This window comes from Diabrotica undecimpunctata, chromosome 5 (genome assembly GCF_040954645.1).
Source record: "Diabrotica undecimpunctata isolate CICGRU chromosome 5, icDiaUnde3, whole genome shotgun sequence".
NCBI classification, from domain to species: domain Eukaryota; kingdom Metazoa; phylum Arthropoda; class Insecta; order Coleoptera; family Chrysomelidae; genus Diabrotica; species Diabrotica undecimpunctata.
Window position 1 is genome coordinate 154,019,902 of NC_092807.1, and position 21,209 is coordinate 154,041,110.

Below are 21,209 nucleotides of genomic sequence, written 5' to 3' on the forward strand. Positions count from 1 at the left end.
AAAAGTTTTTATTTCTTGGAAAAAAAAGTGTATATTCAGATATACATTGTGCATATATTATTAAAAAAAATTGCAATTCTATACCTAGAAATAATTTTCATAAACGGAGATTTTCAATCTCCTGGCTAGGAAAAAAAGAGTTTCAAAATAGGATAACTGTTAGTTTAAAGAAATTTCCTAAAACAAGAAATATTTTGGAGTGCACAGAATTACTTTTACAAAAAAGCAAGTATCTCAAGTGTCATGTAAAGACTTATTCTCACTACAAAGGAGACCACGTATTAAAAGTTATGATTGGAATAGCACCATCTGGTTTAATTACATCTGTAAGTCCTCTTTATGGTGGCCGTATTTCAGACAAAGAAATTTTAATTGAATCAAGATTATTAGACAAATTGACACAAAACGAGGATCCTATAATGGTAGATAAGGGTTTTTTTTATAGAAAACGAATGCATTGAAAAGAAAATCGAATTAATAAGTCCGCTATTTTTGGGAAAAAGAAAACTATTATCAATTCAAGATGCTCTTTGTACTGCTGTAATTGCTTTAGCAAGAATAAACGTTGAAACAACTCTTAAACGGCTAAAAATCTTTAAAATTCTTAAAGGAAGAGTTAGTTTATTTCTAATTCCTTATATGAAATCTGCCATAAATATTATTTAAGATATTGTTAACCTTTCTGCACCAATATCTAGTAATAATAAATATTAATTTATATTTGTATATATCTAAATTAACAGATGTGAGTGTAGTGAAGTGTAAATATTTTTCCAAGTGAAAGTACCTATAAGAAATAAAACAATCTTTTAAAAACAAGTTTTTTATTTATATAATTGGAATAAAACTGGTAATACATTGTAAAAATATACGCCTACCAAAACTTATAATTAATTATGATTATAACGTGCATTTTAATCTAAAATTCATTTCTATTCTGGATAGGGTAACTAGAAACACATTCAACCAGTGTGTACTTCTCGTGTATTTATTATTTATTTTGGTAATAATAATTTTCGTAAGAAAACCGCCACCAAATTTTAAGTAAGATTTTTTGTCTTTTTAGATGTCCCGAGTACAGAAAATGTTAGAATTGGCGTTGTGAAAGCATCCTATCTTAGTCAATTCATTTGTACCACATGAAAGTGAAACTGGAGATATTTGTAACACGGATGATTTAATTATTGAAGATGTGATCTAAAACCCCCATATAGAAAATACATCTGAAGAAGAACCAGAACCAGCTCGTCTAAAAACCATGTGAACGTAATGTTGGAACAAGAAGAAACTTCAAGAAAGATCAGAAAAAAGAGAAGACATGTTAATGTATAAGTTTGGAAAAAAGTGCAAAATAGGAAAAACAGAGAGCTAGGTATTGTTTACAAAGGTAAAAAGTGTACTACTGTAAAATGGGAATATAATATTCCAAAAAGACAAAGAATAATACAACAAAAGTGTTCTTGTAAGACATCAGCCAGAAATATATCAGAACCTAAAAAAATCTGGGATGCAATGCCATCTACTATCGGATAAAAACAGAAAGTTGGCTTTCACAATTTTTTGGAAAATGAGCTGGGGCGAAAAAAACATTTTTTGTAGATCTAAACGTAAAATCTGAAACACCCCAAAGAAAACTAGACCGAAAATACAAAAACAAATCTATAAGAAGTAATAGTTTTACTTATTATTTAAGAAAACAAAACGATCAAATTAAAGTGTGTTAAAAATTTTTCTTATCACCCTAAGGATAGGAGAATGGACAATACGCTATTGGAAAATTGTAAAACCACAAGAACGTCAGAACGCCACAAGTGTGCATGTGACTGCTGATGAAGATGATCCTGCAGCCATAAAAGCTCAATCAAAGGCTAGCAAAAGAAAACGGTTAGATTCGGAAAGAATAAATTCGTTCAAGTTATTTTTTGAAAATTTGCCAAAAATGGAATCCCATTACTGCCAATCTACATCTCAAAAATTGTATCTTAATCCACAATATCAGTCAAAACAAAAACTTTATAAACTTTACTCTAAGGACTAGCGTAATGACCCTGGAGCCATTTTCAATTGCATATTTTAGCAATTATTTTGAAGATATGCATTTGAGTTTATTTAAGAGAAAGAAAGATGCGTGTGATTTGTGTGTGGCTAAAAGAGTAGGCAATACTACAGAAACAGAGTATGAATTGCACACATTAAAAAAATAAGAAGCCAGAGAGAAGACGTCAAATGACAAAATTAGTGCCAATAATTAAAGTGTTTACTATGGATCTACAATCTGTACTTCTTTGTCCAAAGTCCAACTTCTCAGCTTTATAAAACCAAATTAGCCGTCCGTAATTGTTTCTTTATGATATTAAGACCGGTTGAGGGGACTGCTTTGTGTGAAGTGAAGTTAAAGGGGGTGTTGGAGCAAATGAATTTGCAAATATAGTTTGTCATTCTGCAGCTACTCAATTGTAGTTCATTCAACCTGTAGAGAAGTTGATTTTTTACAACGACGAGTACACCGGGCGAAATTGCAATGCAATATTGTCGAGGGCTTTGTTGAACTGCGTTGTATATAACAAAATGCCTGTTTAAAAATATGTCGAACGTGGGCACACACAAATGGAAGCTGATGCTATGCACTCATGTATAGAAAGACAGTCAAAAAACAAAATTATAAATATCCTGCGCAATACGTAGAAGTCAACCAAAATGCTCGAAAAAAACCAGAGCCTTATGAAACAAAATACTTAACCCATACATTTTTTCGAAATTTTTAGCAGTCAATACTTATCAACCAATAGGCCTAAAAAAAAGGCAGGCGATCCTACTGTAACAGATTTGCGTGCACTACAATACAATCCAGATGGAACCATTCAGTTTAAACTTAGACATTCCGAGCAATGGCAGGTTCTTCCAGTCAGAGGGAAAAAAAGTAGTTTTAGGAGTACCACTTGAAGAAATACCACTACTTTATCTAGAACTGTTGAAAATTCAAAAAGAAAAGTTTAAACATTTACAAATTTTAAAAACTACTATGCCGAGTGATTATCACTTATTTTATGATAATCTCAAATACATTTAAAAAAATATTATTATGTACCTACTTATTATATTAGAGTTGTATTGAAAATAAGTAATATTTTTGTAATTTTTAATTAAGCAGTTAACTAAAATATAATTTTGCAATAAATTTGTTTTATATTGCTTGTGTGTTTTTAAACTCGTAACTCCAAATTATTATTGGTTTAATTGGGACAAACCTCGTAACTCCACAAACTTTTAGTATAAACTCTAAAGTTTTAAAAATGATTCTCCACAACATCAGGTATATTATTTTATTTTACAATGTGCGACTCATTTTGACAGAATCGCAAAATTTATTCCAAATTAAAATTTTTGCATCTCCTTAACGATTTGTCGTTTTGGAGTTACGAGTTTTGCTAATTAGGGTGACGATTTGTAGTACGGTAAGTAACATTTACAATTGCATTTGTTCATAATACATACTGGTTTTTCTTTAAAGTAATATTATTTTTCCCAATTATGCATAAATATTTAATGTCACATTAAATATTTAATGTGTAATGAGAAGCCAGAGTTAAAAATAAACTATGGAAAAACAAAAATGATGACCAATCTCGTCCCCAATGAGCTAATAGAAATCGAAAAGTCGCCCATAGAACTTGTGGAAAAATATGTGTATTTGGGTCACGAAATAAGGTTAACGCGAGATAACCAAACATGCGAGCTACTCAGAAAAATAAGTCTGGGTTGGGTTGCATTCGGAAAAATGAGAGACGTATTTAAAACAAATATACCGATCCATTTAAAAAGAAAAGCTTTTAACCAGTGCGTTCTACCAGTCCTCACATACGGAGCAGAAAACTTAACTCTCACAAAAACATCAGCCGAAAAATTGAGAAGGACACAACGAAAGATGGAGAGAATGCTTGGAATAAGCTTAAGAAATACAATAAGAAACGAGGAAGTTCGTAGACGAACCGGAGTGGAAGACATTATCGAACATATTACAAGGCAAAAATGGAGATTGGCAGGACATGTTGCAAGAATGAAAGACGACAGTTGGACAAAAAAATTGCTTGAGTGGAGACCACGGGCTAACAAGCGAAGCCAAGGAAGACCCCCAACGCGATGGACCGACGACCTCAAAAGAATCGTGACCAATTGGATAGCAGAGGCGCAGAACAGAAGCAGATGGAAAAGTCTAGAGGAGGCCTATGTTCAACAATGGACAACTCAGGGCTGATTGATGATGATGATAATGATTTAATGTCACGTAAAATTGATTGCAAACATTTTACTTTGCCTACCAGAGGGCACTTTATTTTTACACATTTTCCTGAAACAATTCCATAGCTATTTACTTGCCATCCATGGTATATTATTTTAGATAAGAATTCCCAAATGTTCAACTTTACTTTGAGTTATTCTTTTATACATTTTTAAAGCAACTGATTCATACTTTTTCCCATGTAATGTTGCAATATTTCCTTTAAAATTGAAATTAAACAATTGGTTGACTTTAAGTGGCCAATTTGGGTTTTTATTTTAACTATATGTAAATAAATGATAACAAGTGGTTCCAGTTACTCTCATTCGCCTCAGGTTTTTCCACGCTCTCCAGTTTGGTTTAGCGTAGTTAAAAACAGTTCAACAGAATGATTGTAGCTTACTTTAACATTATTTGTATAAAATATAGCTAAATCATATTCTAGTACAATGTCAGTAGCCCATGTATCAGCAAAGACTGGTAGAACTTTATTGTTGCCAATATTATTGTGACTACACTACTGTGAGATATCTGAAGCATTTCTTTCCCATAGAACTTTGTGTTTTGATGTATAGGAACCAAACTTTTTAAAGTCAGACTTAATTCTGAATCTTGCCTGCAAGTAATAAAAAGGAAATATAAACATGAAGGTATCGCAAAATGGTTATTTTACTTTTATCAAATCAGTATGTAATTACTTATCGAAAAATATATAGTATTGTGTCAATTATATGTTTGTATTTGCCTGAATTTTTAGCCTTACATGTACAATTACAAACAAAATTTTTAATATTATCAATCATTTCAATTTTCACCTGTATTTTGTGGAGTAGTTCTCTCAAATTTCTCGTTTGAAGGTGCAATGTTTGTAATTGATGTCCCTTATATAAGCATCCATTATACAATTAATTGCACAAGTTCTCTCTCAATATTTCTAATAAAGATATTTTAACAAAAATTTCATCAAAATGTATATAAAATAGTTATAAAAATTTTTAGTTAAATTAAAAGAAAGACAAAAAATAGAAAAACAAAAATGGACAAAACTATAATTAAGTTAAATATATCGAATAAGAATATATAATTTATAAAGAATGTAATACAGCAATAAATGATAACTAAACGCCAAATCTATTGTACCAATGAGAATGTTATTAGTACCAGTTAAATATATAACAATATATAGTTAAAAGACAATAATTAGATAAAAATAATATAACATATACAATAAAAGTACATGCAAATACAAAAATAGAGAACACTTAAAAAAAAAGAAATATAAATCTTATTTGAGCCTAATTTATTGATTTTTTCTGTACAAAAATACTAAGCTGAAATTAATAATTTATGTAACGATTGAACTTTTCGAATTTTTTCTGGTTCTATTGGCGATATTGAGATCCGTATTGTCTTTGTTAGAATTACCTGTTTTTGGTGTTCCTTGATGTGTTAGTTTTTGATTTGATGTTAATTTTATTTCAGTCTGTTGTGGTTGTGATTTCTTGTATCCGTGTTTTTCCTGAGATGATGGGTTTACCGGTTGTTTGAGTTTCACGCCAGTTTTATGGATAACTGGTGTTTGTAGTTGTGGACTTTCAACTTCTCGTTCGACTAAAGTAGTTATAGGGGTGCTAGGTTCACTTTGTGTACGATGTTCGCTTCGTTTCTCTTCTTCGGTGTGGTCCAGATATTTTAAATCTTCTATTGTATACTTTCTACCATTTACAAATAGAATATCTTTTTTAACGTAACAGTTTGGTTCGTTGCTTTCTTTGAACTTGAGTAGATATTTTTTTATAAGTTTGTGCTCTTGCCTTTGAATTTCTGTTTGGTCGTTAACAATGCTTATTTTTGAACCTTGTAGGTTTTTTTTATTTTGAAAAATTAATTTTTTTGTGAGGTACGACAGAAACTCTATTTTAATTGGCGCAGATTTACCTCTTCCCAGTTTATAGATATTGTTTATATCACGCTCGTTTATTTTTATTTTTAATAGACTATTTATCAACTCTAGTACCACATGAAAGTCGAAGATTTCTTCTGTACTATCCAAACCAAATATGATAATATTGTTTTTTTCTATTTTGTCTCTGAAGTAGTTCTATTTGTTGTCTTAGATGCGAATTTTCTCTTTCAATATCATTCACTTTTCGTTTAAATTCTTCGATTTTTAGTGAGAGTCTCACCTCGCTAGCATCGATTTTACTTAAAATTTCATTATTTCCTGCCTTTATAGCATCTTCCAGTTGTTTTAAATTTTCTGGTTCAGGTTGATGCATAATTTACAAATTTTCGTGCGTGGCCACCTTTAGTTTGAATTCTTGTTTGGTATAAAAAAAGTTAGTAATTGATAAATTATTATTGTATCGTAGGTTAGGATTATTCTTGTTTTTTGCTTTTATCTCATTAGTTACTGGTTCAATCAGATTTATTATATCATTAACAAGTAGTGTAGTAAATATATATCAACTTACAGTAGTCTGAATTTATTATATTTGCCTTATTCCTTCTGTTATGTAGCAATTTTTGGGAACGTGTGTTGTTAACGTGGCACTACACTAATTATCTTGGTTGATTGCATGCATGAATTGTCTCTCTCTTGTTAATTAATTAATAAAAATTTTTTTTGTTATTTTTTTTGTTTTATCTTAATATAGGTAATAATTATAACTAATAAAGTAGTAAAACTGACCTTTCTGTAGGACCAATATAAATAAGCAATTTAAAAAATGGCCCATGCTCAACTTAACTGTTTTAATGGGCACTACTGTTTATTTACCTTGAACCAATTACAGAACTACAAAGTAAAAGTAATATTTTTTAAAATTTTATTGTCATTTAATTATTTTATTGTAATATTATTAATTGTATATTTCATGGAAATAAACGTTATTATTATTATATTATTATAATGTTTGTATCACTGCGGTTTTCCCGCTGCATAATAATATTCCACAAGTAATAATATGGTTGGAATGTAATCTTACGTCTTTTAAAATTACCTATCAAATTTACAATGTCAACGAACGATATGCCTATTTCGTCCGCCATCTTTCAAAACAAGTGCTGCCACCTATAGTCGTTTGAGAAACGCGAATAATCAAAAGGTGTTACCTATTAGTTAAAAATACCATTTTATAGTTAAATTAAGGTCAATCATTTACAATTATGTTTTTGTTTTTTTAGAAAATATTTCTTAATTATTTTTAAATATTTTTAATTTTTTGTTGTATTGCCACAATTAAGAGGGAGATAATAAAATGATTGGTTTAATTATTCTTGTGTGTTTAATAGTGATTAGTCTCTGGATACCATGAAATAATTTTTTATTTCTTTACAAAAATGATTCCGTATCTGATACCCACGTGTGCGGTTTATATTAAAAAAATAGGTGTGTTCTTCCAGTGGTAAACATTCCATAAATATGCTATAAAGTTAGTTTATTTCAAAACTAAGGTTGTTGTTTATATTCTGGCGATACAAGCTCATTACGAAATATTTCATCTTAAATCATTTACTTTATTCGCATTAAAAGTTTAACAGATGAAGTATATTTTGTTACCTTAAGTTATTCCATTAACTATGATTGCATGTTTAAATGATTGTTTTTATTTTCACAGCAGAGATGAAATACCAAGAAGAACGATAGGAGTAAAAAGAACTGATAGAATCAGAAATGAAGAAATAAGAGAAAGACTCAAAATCAAACCGATACTCGAGTCAATCAAAGAGAAAAAATTGGCATGGTTCGGACATCTAACCCGGATGGACAATAATAGACGTAAAAAGAAAAGAAGAACAGAAGAGGAAGACCCATTAAAGAATGGAACAGTGACATCTCGCAGATACTGCAGAGTAAGGGTAAGACTTGGCAGGAAGCAACACAGATGGCATCCAATAGGAAGGAATGGAGAAAGTTTGTTAAGAGCTAGGACACCTCTGAAGACTGTCAAATATTGTAATTTAATGAATTGTATTGTAAACGGCCCAACACCGAAAGGTACAAATGAGTTCTACTGATTAAGTAAGTAAGTTTTATTTTCAATTAAAAAATAAATATTTTTAAATGTAATATGTATTTTTATATCGCCAAACTTTTTTATTAAATAAATAAATGAGTTGAAACGGATGAAAAACGATTTTTTAATTAAATTGTACCCTAATACACTGATAAGCTAATTCCCTTGCTCAGCATTCCCGTGTAGCAAAAACCGCCTACTCACCCCACAGGCCATCCCTGTCGATAATATATGATAAAACAGCCGAAATCGCAATAATTTATTAGCATGCGAGATTTCAAGTGCGCGCAAACGACGCGACAAGCAGCAGGTAGTAGATTGCGAGGCGTCGGCGCGCGAACTTGCTCCGTGACGCAAGCATCGTTCGATAGCGGCGTCGTTGTTAGTGCCGAATAACCAGCCTCGGCGTATGGTGCTCAGCTGATCCAGAGACAAAACAACACGCGAGATCACAACACACAAACACATACCACCGAATTTTCGGCTTCACGTGCCTGAAGAGGGACAGCGACGTTTCTGAAACGTCTTTTAAAGACCGGATTTTTTGAGGTTATGTGCCGTGTAACGGTAGTTTGCCGCGTTCGAGTGTCGACCAATCATACGACGTGGTGAGGAGTGAAAGGGTGATGTACTGAGTGTTGTTATTGTAAGCGACCACGTGTGAGTGGGGGGTCAAAGACTGCCTCACAGTGCGTGTACCAGCGGGGCTAGTGACAAAAGCTGGACATGTGCCGCCCAATGGGGAGGCCACCGCCGAGGAAAAAGCCTCCATACCGGTGGGTTTTCTCTATTTTCTTTGCATATTTAAGATATATACCTAAATAATTATATCTATATGGCAATTACCAAAATAATCTGCTACTTCTATGTACTACAGGTGTTTTAGTCCGGACCATTACCGGATAGTTTACCTTTATTATAATGTATACAATATGGCCAATGTTCATTACAAATTATGTATTAAAAACTAATAATTAACTGCCATTACGTTGATATCATTATTAAGATAAACCTTTTACATAAAACAAACCCAGCGGCATAATATTTACTTTTTAATAAAAAAAAATATTTATATCAAATGTCTTTCAACATAACTTATATAGAATATTTTATGTTTCACTATTACACTATTGACTAGAAATGGATATTTTTATATTTTGTCATGTTTGTCTTTAATATTGTTTTATTTCTGTAATTTTTCGATTAACGTACAACAAAATTCTAGCTGTAGCTATATGAAGGATATGATACTTTATCATAGGATGAAGTTTAACTACGACAATTATTTTACCTTGGCCTTTAGCTTTAAGTTACAAACTACCAGGAAAAACATAATATAGTAACATATAAAATATTTATCATTTACACCATGTAACATGTATCATAATTAGACTTCGGCAAATATTCAAATAAAAATGTAGAAAATATGCGCATAAATATGCACGTGTTTACCCGAAAATATGCAAATTTTTTACAAAATATGCATACAAATAAATAAAAAAATCGTAAAATAGTAACAATTTTATTTAAAAAAAAAGTGTACATAACTAAATATTTCCTACTATTCATTAAGATTTACATTTATTTTAAGTAACTACATCATTTTTAAGTATGAATAAACTTATTTAGAATTATGGTAACAATAAATGACCAAGTGGTGTTCAAAATTTTCTAACAAAAACTTGTGGCTTCTGTCTGAGTACATATATTTATATATGGAAAAACTTCGTTCAACATCAACTGATGTAACGGGAGCATTTTTCAAACTAACCAAAACATTTGGTTCTAAATTAATTGTTTCCGAAATATTTCCAGCTATAACACTAACTACTTCAGAAAGAATATGGTAACCTTTATTTTTTTCCATAGTAGCTTCAAATTTTTTAAAATATCTTTTCCAATATTACCTCTAACGTTCCGACAACATGACGCAAATTCTTTTATTAATGCTGTACTTTCGAACAATGACAGTTTTGGTGATTCTAACTGAGTAATTGTTTTTTGAACAAAACTAAAATTTGATTTTATAAATGAAAGTTTTTGTTGAAGCAAGTTACTCTGAAAAGTTTGTTTAGAGTCCAAAAGAGATTGGGAACTTTCATCTGTTAACGTATTAATTATGTTCTTTATTTTAACAAAATGATCTGCATAAAAATTAGCTGCTTCTAACCATGTTCCCCATCGCGTTAAAATAGATTGTAGTGGAAGAGGAATGTTGGGTAGCATTTCTTTATAAAGTTGAATTCTTATAGGAGATTTAAGAAATACTTTTTTTGACACTGGATATCATGGTATTTACAAGAGGAAACTTTTTTCGTATCTCCTCTGCAACTCTGTTTAGTCCATGCGCTACACAAGTAACATGTATTAAATCTGGGAAAAATATTTTTAAATTTTGTCCTGCTTTCACCGTATAAGGAGCAGCATCCGATAAAATAAGCAGTAATTTATTAGAAGGAATAGTTGTCGGAAGAAAAACAGTTGCTAATGTTTCTTGTATAAAACGCGAAATTGTTAAAGCATTTGTTTTCTCAAGTTGCTGGCAGAAGATGAGATTTTGGTAAGGTATCTTCTTTAAGAACACCAATCAATAAATGAGCAATATACTTTCCTGAGGAATCAGTGGTTTCGTCTACAGATATGTAAAAATAATTAACTGCAATTTCTTCCTTAATATTAATTAACACCGACGAGTATAGCCCGTTCACATTATTTCTTCTTAGAGACCGATCACTTGGAACATTAAGTTTGCAATATTTTTTTAGAAACGAACTAAAATTTACATTTGCTAATTTTGAAAGCGGTATGTTTGCAGACATAATGCGCGACACAAGTCTTCATTAAAAGTTTCTTGCTCATCTAATTTTTTTGAAGTAGATTGGAAACATTTAGCCATTGAAGTTTGATGTTTTCCTCCTATTTTTCCTTTTTTTGCAATGTGTGAAGCAGTTCTCACAGGTTGGTCTATCTGAAATTTCTTCTCACATGCTATCTATAAATAAAAATAAAAACCTTTATTTTAACCCTAAATTTAAAATATAAAAATATACAAGGTGTTTTTGGTTAATCAAATAACAGGTTTGGAAAAAAAAACACTCGCTAAGTGTTTTAAATGCAGTATTAATCCACAAATTAGTTTTTGTTACTAACCATTAGTACATCATATAACTTATTTTAAAATTCAACAAAAGTTTTTTTTTTTGTTAATTCAATTACAATAAAAATAATTGTGTTTTAGAATAGCTGACTTCATAAAAAAAAGTAAAGGTGAAAAATTTTATTAAATACACACCATTGTATTGTACCATGGACAATTTTTTCTCACTAAAGGAAGCTATTTTTCATTTAAAAACAACCTACAAGTACTAAATTTCAAGTAAATACGTTTATTGGTTTTAAAGTTATTGTTGTTATTAACTGAAAGAATTTAATTTTTTTTAATTTTAACACCCTGTATCTCGAATCGAAAAGTAAATAAGTTTGACCCCTCATTAACTATATCGTTTTGTTCAATTTTTCGAGAAGTATCTACAGTCAAACGTTGTAAGTGTCATTTGGAAACACCCTGTATGTATGAAATATTAGATATTTAATAGAAAATATTAGATACTTACAATTTTGCCACAGACTTTTCCCATATCCATAGACAGCTCCATATAAGGTTTAATCCAAGTTGAAGCACTGGTTGTTTTAGGCATTATTATAAAATCACAATCTTCCTTTTTGTTACGCACAACGAGTGTTTTACGCTTTGAATATCAAAACAAAAATGATTTACAAATCAGAGCATCAAATTAGAAATGTTTAGGTACCTAATTCAATAAACTGGGATTTTTTGGAAAATCCCTAAATTAGGAACAAAACTATTAGCCGTTTACCTGCTGTTAAGATACAATAAATTGTAGATAGATTTGGGGATTAGATCATAAAATGCAAATGAGCGAACCCTTAGCGATTATCCAATAACTGAATGCCTCAGTGACCGAGACTTTCTAAGAATGTTGAGGGCTACTTAAATTGATCTTCTTTGAAATTGTAAATGTTTTGTAGCTGTAGAGATTACGTACTTAGATCATTTCTTGATTAAAATGACTACAAAATTTTATACAAGAATTGAAATAAATTGGTATGTTTAAAAATTTTCAAATACAGTATAAAAATCTGAACTTTTATGCACTTTATGCAAACTTTTATACAAATATGCCAAAATATGAAATATTTGCATAAAATATGCACAATATGCAAAATATGCAATATGCATATTTGCCGAAGGCTAACAATAACTATTATTACCAAAACCTAGCAATCATCACATAAATATTATTTTTTATAGTAAAATTTTCAGTTCAATAAACAGTTATTTCCAAGTAAAAATCTAAGGTGTATATAACTATAAACGCTCAACTTTGCAGTAGTGCGACCAATTATTGAAGCCGCATTAGGGTCTAATAGACCCAAAATTTACAATTTTACATTTTATGTGTTTTTTGGAGCATAATAGAGCATATCACATTGCGGAATTTTATTTTCTATAAAAAGGATATAAATAAAACCTAATTTATAACAATTAGAATTATAAAATATAGAAATTATAAAATAGAAAGTTTTGCATAATATATTCACAGGTTACACGCTACTTTTACACATTTTACAAAAATATTTTGATTTCCGGTCGTTACCACGAGGACATGCACTACATCTGCGGCTTTGGTTTCAATAGACAGAATTGCTATTTCTTCTTCTTCTTCTCCCAATCTCTTTAATCCATAACTTATTTTGTTGGGAATATTTTTTTCTAGCCTTTGCGATTGATAATTATTTAACAAACGCATGAACATTTTTTTTAAACTAGTCGACTCCGCATAATTTGTTGTTCATGCAATAAACCACAAATGCGTTTATATATGCCACTTTCAAAAATGAAAAAAAAAGTAAGTGGCCACGTTCTACTATTTCTGGACGTATTGTGTAAACTACATAATTGATCCACAGTATCGACTCCTTTTCTCGTCGTGATTTCAAATTTTAAAATCTGTGGTGTCATTTTCTCTCCGAAATAATAATGGTTTGTTGGTGTGTGATGTTATCAATTCCTTAGGCAATATAGCAATATTTCAATAAGTTCATAGCCACATTGAGTTTGTTCCTTATGGCTCCAATAGTAGCATCTGATGTGAAAGAATGCATACACAAATTAAAAAATTCCAACCTAAAATGTGTTGACTACTATGGTTTTAACAGTAAAATTATTAAGGCATCTCTAGATATAATTATTGAACCACTCACAATAATATTTAACAAACGTATTAACGAGGGTTACTGGCCTGATGTATTCAAAATATCAAAAGTAATTACATTTCATAAAAAAGGAAATTAAAATGCTCTAGACAGTTACAGACCTATGATCATAGTACCAATAATAAGTAAAATTTTTGAAATCTTAATTAAAGTTTGTATAACAAATTATTTGGATAACAAATCAATCTAGCTCTTAATTTGGTTTTAGAAAAAAATACTCAACAACTAAAGCTTTATTAGAATTAATAGAACATATTTTACACCGTTTTGATGCAGGTGAACCTAATAATGGATTAATGTGTGACCTTACTAAAGCTTTTGATTGTGTGGATATTTAAACACTATTTATTAAATTGGAGTACTATGAAATTTTAAACCTTTTAAAATCATATCTTACAGGAAGAACATAGATTGTTATATGTAATAATCATGAATCTAATCCTCTACCAGTTTCAACCGGAGTACCACAAGGATCAGTTTTAAAACCTCTGCTATTCTTGATATATATAAATGATTTTCTAAGTGCGTTTGAAAATACCAACTGTGTTCATTTTGCAGATGACACAACCTTATTATGTAGAGATAAAACTGATTAGAGTCAGGAAATATTAGAAAAATCTAAATTCTGGTTTAACTGTAACAAACTTAAGTTAAACGAGCAGAAAACCCAGACAATAGTATTTAGTTCTGATAGATGAGTTAAACCATCTGAACCAGTAAAGTTACTAGGTGTTAGTATGGATACAAGGTTGAACTGGTCGCACCATATTGAAGGATTGTGTAAGAAGCCAGATTTTTGCCATGCGAAAACTAGCTACTTCTGTGTTTTGTAAATTAAGATATTCTTAGATCAGTTTATTTTAGAATGGTTCATAGTATTCTAACATATTGCATAGTTCTTTGAAGAAAATCGTCCTATACAAATTTTCACTTTTCAAAAAGCAGCAATCCGAATTTTTGACTCAGCAGAATATCGCGTTAGCTGCAAACCCTTCTTTAAAACATGAAATTCTTCCTTTACCTTCAATATATATATATATATATATATATATATATATATATATATATATATATATATATATATATATATATAAATATATATATATATATATATATATAGATATATATATATATATATAGATATATATATATATATATCTAAAAGTTTGTTAACTGTTCATAATATTCTCATCATCAGTTGGCGCTACAGCCCTTCGTGAGCCTTGGCCTGCTTTAAAACATTCTTCCATCCTTCCCTATCTTCTCCAGCCCCTCACTCCAATCTCCCTCAGATCTTCCTGTACATCGTCCAGATATCTGAGTTTAGGTCGCCCCCTTCTTCTTCTTCCGACCGGCCTGTTTAGCGTAGGTATTTTAGTGGGATCACTCTCATCCATCCGCATAACGTGGCCCACCCACCTTAGGCGGTTTATTTTGATGGTCTTTACAATATCTGTATCACCAAAAAGTCTATAGAGTTCAAAGTTATATTGCCTTCTCCACATACCCTGTTCGTTTACTCCGCCATATATGGTCCTCAATACTTTTCTTTCCAAGACTCGCAGTAACTCTTCATCTCGGGTCGTCATTGCCCATGTTTCCGATCCGTATGTGAGCACTGGGCGTATTATTGTTTTATAAAGTTTGCACTTTGTTGCTATTGACATACTTCTCGCTCTTAGTTGAGGGCCCAGGCCAAACTAACAGCGGTTAGCCACGCATATTCTTTTTTTATCTCGTTGGATGTGTTATTTTTGTAGTCTACCAGTGATCCTAAGTAGCAGAATTCTTCTACCAATTCTATCGTTTCGTGTTGCACCTCTAAGTTATTTTGTTGAATTCTTGATATGGCCAGCATACATTTAGTTTTCTGGATGTTAATCAGAAGTCCAATGTTTTCTGCGGAATTTTTGATACGTGTAAAAGCCTCCACTGCTTCATTTTGGGTTCTTCCAATTATGACGATATCATCAGCGTATGTAGGTATATTTAAAAACCCTTAAAAGGGCTATTTTAAAAAACACAAACATTTTCAGAATAATAATTCCATCATCAGGTTAAAAAGCAGGTCAACATGCCTGAGCCACCAAAATAATAGGGTACAACCCTTTACAAAAAATTGAAATTAGCAAAAAATGTACATGTTGTTGTTTAAAAGTGAGTGATGTTTAATAGTTTATCAGATTTAACTTTAGGCAACACATAACCATGCCTCACGTGAGTTCCAGAGTCCGGAGAGTAAACCTCTTCAAACGGACATCAGCTGGTAACTGCCATCAGTTTTTAAATATACCTACATACAAAGATTAAACCTCTTTTTAATAGATTATAATTTGTGCAATTGTTTCTATTCTGGAACACTGTTTCTATAGTATATAGGAGTTTGTTTGTTTGAGCTCCTAGTGTGGCCATTTGTATGAAAATTATTTTACACCCAACTGAATTGTTTTTTTTTTATATTTTTGTTTTTCACTGTATATGTTATATTATGTGTTCTTGTAATATTTCTTAGTTATTTCCTATGTATACATAAGTGACTTATTTATATTGTAACATGACATGTAGTGTTTACTAGGAAACTACATAAGCTAATTCCTGTTTAGTCCATGCGCTACACAAGTAACATGTATTAAATCTGGGAAAAATATTTTTAAATTTTGTCCTGCTTTCACCGTATAAGGAGCAGCATCCGATAAAATAAGCAGTAATTTATTAGAAGGAATAGTTGTCGGAAGAAAAACAGTTGCTAATGTTTCTTGTATAAAACGCGAAATTGTTAAAGCATTTGTTTTCTCAAGTTGCTGGCAGAAGATGAGATTTTGGTAAGGTATCTTCTTTAAGAACACCAATCAATAAATGAGCAATATACTTTCCTGAGGAATCAGTGGTTTCGTCTACAGATATGTAAAAATAATTAACTGCAATTTCTTCCTTAATATTAATTAACACCGACGAGTATAGCCCGTTCACATTATTTCTTCTTAGAGACCGATCACTTGGAACATTAAGTTTGCAATATTTTTTTAGAAACGAACTAAAATTTACATTTGCTAATTTTGAAAGCGGTATGTTTGCAGACATAATGCGCGACACAAGTCTTCATTAAAAGTTTCTTGCTCATCTAATTTTTTTGAAGTAGATTGGAAACATTTAGCCATTGAAGTTTGATGTTTTCCTCCTATTTTTCCTTTTTTTGCAATGTGTGAAGCAGTTCTCACAGGTTGGTCTATCTGAAATTTCTTCTCACATGCTATCTATAAATAAAAATAAAAACCTTTATTTTAACCCTAAATTTAAAATATAAAAATATACAAGGTGTTTTTGGTTAATCAAATAACAGGTTTGGAAAAAAAAACACTCGCTAAGTGTTTTAAATGCAGTATTAATCCACAAATTAGTTTTTGTTACTAACCATTAGTACATCATATAACTTATTTTAAAATTCAACAAAAGTTTTTTTTTTTGTTAATTCAATTACAATAAAAATAATTGTGTTTTAGAATAGCTGACTTCATAAAAAAAAGTAAAGGTGAAAAATTTTATTAAATACACACCATTGTATTGTACCATGGACAATTTTTTCTCACTAAAGGAAGCTATTTTTCATTTAAAAACAACCTACAAGTACTAAATTTCAAGTAAATACGTTTATTGGTTTTAAAGTTATTGTTGTTATTAACTGAAAGAATTTAATTTTTTTTAATTTTAACACCCTGTATCTCGAATCGAAAAGTAAATAAGTTTGACCCCTCATTAACTATATCGTTTTGTTCAATTTTTCGAGAAGTATCTACAGTCAAACGTTGTAAGTGTCATTTGGAAACACCCTGTATGTATGAAATATTAGATATTTAATAGAAAATATTAGATACTTACAATTTTGCCACAGACTTTTCCCATATCCATAGACAGCTCCATATAAGGTTTAATCCAAGTTGAAGCACTGGTTGTTTTAGGCATTATTATAAAATCACAATCTTCCTTTTTGTTACGCACAACGAGTGTTTTACGCTTTGAATATCAAAACAAAAATGATTTACAAATCAGAGCATCAAATTAGAAATGTTTAGGTACCTAATTCAATAAACTGGGATTTTTTGGAAAATCCCTAAATTAGGAACAAAACTATTAGCCGTTTACCTGCTGTTAAGATACAATAAATTGTAGATAGATTTGGGGATTAGATCATAAAATGCAAATGAGCGAACCCTTAGCGATTATCCAATAACTGAATGCCTCAGTGACCGAGACTTTCTAAGAATGTTGAGGGCTACTTAAATTGATCTTCTTTGAAATTGTAAATGTTTTGTAGCTGTAGAGATTACGTACTTAGATCATTTCTTGATTAAAATGACTACAAAATTTTATACAAGAATTGAAATAAATTGGTATGTTTAAAAATTTTCAAATACAGTATAAAAATCTGAACTTTTATGCACTTTATGCAAACTTTTATACAAATATGCCAAAATATGAAATATTTGCATAAAATATGCACAATATGCAAAATATGCAATATGCATATTTGCCGAAGGCTAACAATAACTATTATTACCAAAACCTAGCAATCATCACATAAATATTATTTTTTATAGTAAAATTTTCAGTTCAATAAACAGTTATTTCCAAGTAAAAATCTAAGGTGTATATAACTATAAACGCTCAACTTTGCAGTAGTGCGACCAATTATTGAAGCCGCATTAGGGTCTAATAGACCCAAAATTTACAATTTTACATTTTATGTGTTTTTTGGAGCATAATAGAGCATATCACATTGCGGAATTTTATTTTCTATAAAAAGGATATAAATAAAACCTAATTTATAACAATTAGAATTATAAAATATAGAAATTATAAAATAGAAAGTTTTGCATAATATATTCACAGGTTACACGCTACTTTTACACATTTTACAAAAATATTTTGATTTCCGGTCGTTACCACGAGGACATGCACTACATCTGCGGCTTTGGTTTCAATAGACAGAATTGCTATTTCTTCTTCTTCTTCTCCCAATCTCTTTAATCCATAACTTATTTTGTTGGGAATATTTTTTTCTAGCCTTTGCGATTGATAATTATTTAACAAACGCATGAACATTTTTTTTAAACTAGTCGACTCCGCATAATTTGTTGTTCATGCAATAAACCACAAATGCGTTTATATATGCCACTTTCAAAAATGAAAAAAAAAGTAAGTGGCCACGTTCTACTATTTCTGGACGTATTGTGTAAACTACATAATTGATCCACAGTATCGACTCCTTTTCTCGTCGTGATTTCAAATTTTAAAATCTGTGGTGTCATTTTCTCTCCGAAATAATAATGGTTTGTTGGTGTGTGATGTTATCAATTCCTTAGGCAATATAGCAATATTTCAATAAGTTCATAGCCACATTGAGTTTGTTCCTTATGGCTCCAATAGTAGCATCTGATGTGAAAGAATGCATACACAAATTAAAAAATTCCAACCTAAAATGTGTTGACTACTATGGTTTTAACAGTAAAATTATTAAGGCATCTCTAGATATAATTATTGAACCACTCACAATAATATTTAACAAACGTATTAACGAGGGTTACTGGCCTGATGTATTCAAAATATCAAAAGTAATTACATTTCATAAAAAAGGAAATTAAAATGCTCTAGACAGTTACAGACCTATGATCATAGTACCAATAATAAGTAAAATTTTTGAAATCTTAATTAAAGTTTGTATAACAAATTATTTGGATAACAAATCAATCTAGCTCTTAATTTGGTTTTAGAAAAAAATACTCAACAACTAAAGCTTTATTAGAATTAATAGAACATATTTTACACCGTTTTGATGCAGGTGAACCTAATAATGGATTAATGTGTGACCTTACTAAAGCTTTTGATTGTGTGGATATTTAAACACTATTTATTAAATTGGAGTACTATGAAATTTTAAACCTTTTAAAATCATATCTTACAGGAAGAACATAGATTGTTATATGTAATAATCATGAATCTAATCCTCTACCAGTTTCAACCGGAGTACCACAAGGATCAGTTTTAAAACCTCTGCTATTCTTGATATATATAAATGATTTTCTAAGTGCGTTTGAAAATACCAACTGTGTTCATTTTGCAGATGACACAACCTTATTATGTAGAGATAAAACTGATTAGAGTCAGGAAATATTAGAAAAATCTAAATTCTGGTTTAACTGTAACAAACTTAAGTTAAACGAGCAGAAAACCCAGACAATAGTATTTAGTTCTGATAGATGAGTTAAACCATCTGAACCAGTAAAGTTACTAGGTGTTAGTATGGATACAAGGTTGAACTGGTCGCACCATATTGAAGGATTGTGTAAGAAGCCAGATTTTTGCCATGCGAAAACTAGCTACTTCTGTGTTTTGTAAATTAAGATATTCTTAGATCAGTTTATTTTAGAATGGTTCATAGTATTCTAACATATTGCATAGTTCTTTGAAGAAAATCGTCCTATACAAATTTTCACTTTTCAAAAAGCAGCAATCCGAATTTTTGACTCAGCAGAATATCGCGTTAGCTGCAAACCCTTCTTTAAAACATGAAATTCTTCCTTTACCTTCAATATATATATATATATATATATATATATATATATATATATATATATATATATATATATATATATATATATATATATATATATATATATATATATATATATATATATAGATATATATATATATATATAGATATATATATATATATATATCTAAAAGTTTGTTAACTGTTCATAATATTCTCATCATCAGTTGGCGCTACAGCCCTTCGTGAGCCTTGGCCTGCTTTAAAACATTCTTCCATCCTTCCCTATCTTCTCCAGCCCCTCACTCCAATCTCCCTCAGATCTTCCTGTACATCGTCCAGATATCTGAGTTTAGGTCGCCCCCTTCTTCTTCTTCCGACCGGCCTGTTTAGCGTAGGTATTTTAGTGGGATCACTCTCATCCATCCGCATAACGTGGCCCACCCACCTTAGGCGGTTTATTTTGATGGTCTTTACAATATCTGTATCACCAAAAAGTCTATAGAGTTCAAAGTTATATTGCCTTCTCCACATACCCTGTTCGTTTACTCCGCCATATATGGTCCTCAATACTTTTCTTTCCAAGACTCGCAGTAACTCTTCATCTCGGGTCGTCATTGCCCATGTTTCCGATCCGTATGTGAGCACTGGGCGTATTATTGTTTTATAAAGTTTGCACTTTGTTGCTATTGACATACTTCTCGCTCTTAGTTGAGGGCCCAGGCCAAACTAACAGCGGTTAGCCACGCATATTCTTTTTTTATCTCGTTGGATGTGTTATTTTTGTAGTCTACCAGTGATCCTAAGTAGCAGAATTCTTCTACCAATTCTATCGTTTCGTGTTGCACCTCTAAGTTATTTTGTTGAATTCTTGATATGGCCAGCATACATTTAGTTTTCTGGATGTTAATCAGAAGTCCAATGTTTTCTGCGGAATTTTTGATACGTGTAAAAGCCTCCACTGCTTCATTTTGGGTTCTTCCAATTATGACGATATCATCAGCGTATGTAGGTATATTTAAAAACCCTTAAAAGGGCTATTTTAAAAAACACAAACATTTTCAGA

At 30.7% G+C, this 21,209-nt stretch overlaps 1 protein-coding gene across 1 annotated transcript in view; it reads left to right on the top strand.

Annotated features, from left to right (window-relative positions):
- Nucleotides 1-8,691: 8,691 nt before the first annotated feature.
- LOC140442020 (uncharacterized) overlaps nt 8,692-21,209 on the top strand; it is a 1,060,727-nt gene continuing 1,048,209 nt past the window's right edge. The window contains exon 1 of the mRNA XM_072533056.1: nt 8,692-9,074. The gene's annotated coding sequence lies outside the window, so the exon portion shown is untranslated. The remainder of the gene's footprint in view (nt 9,075-21,209) is intronic.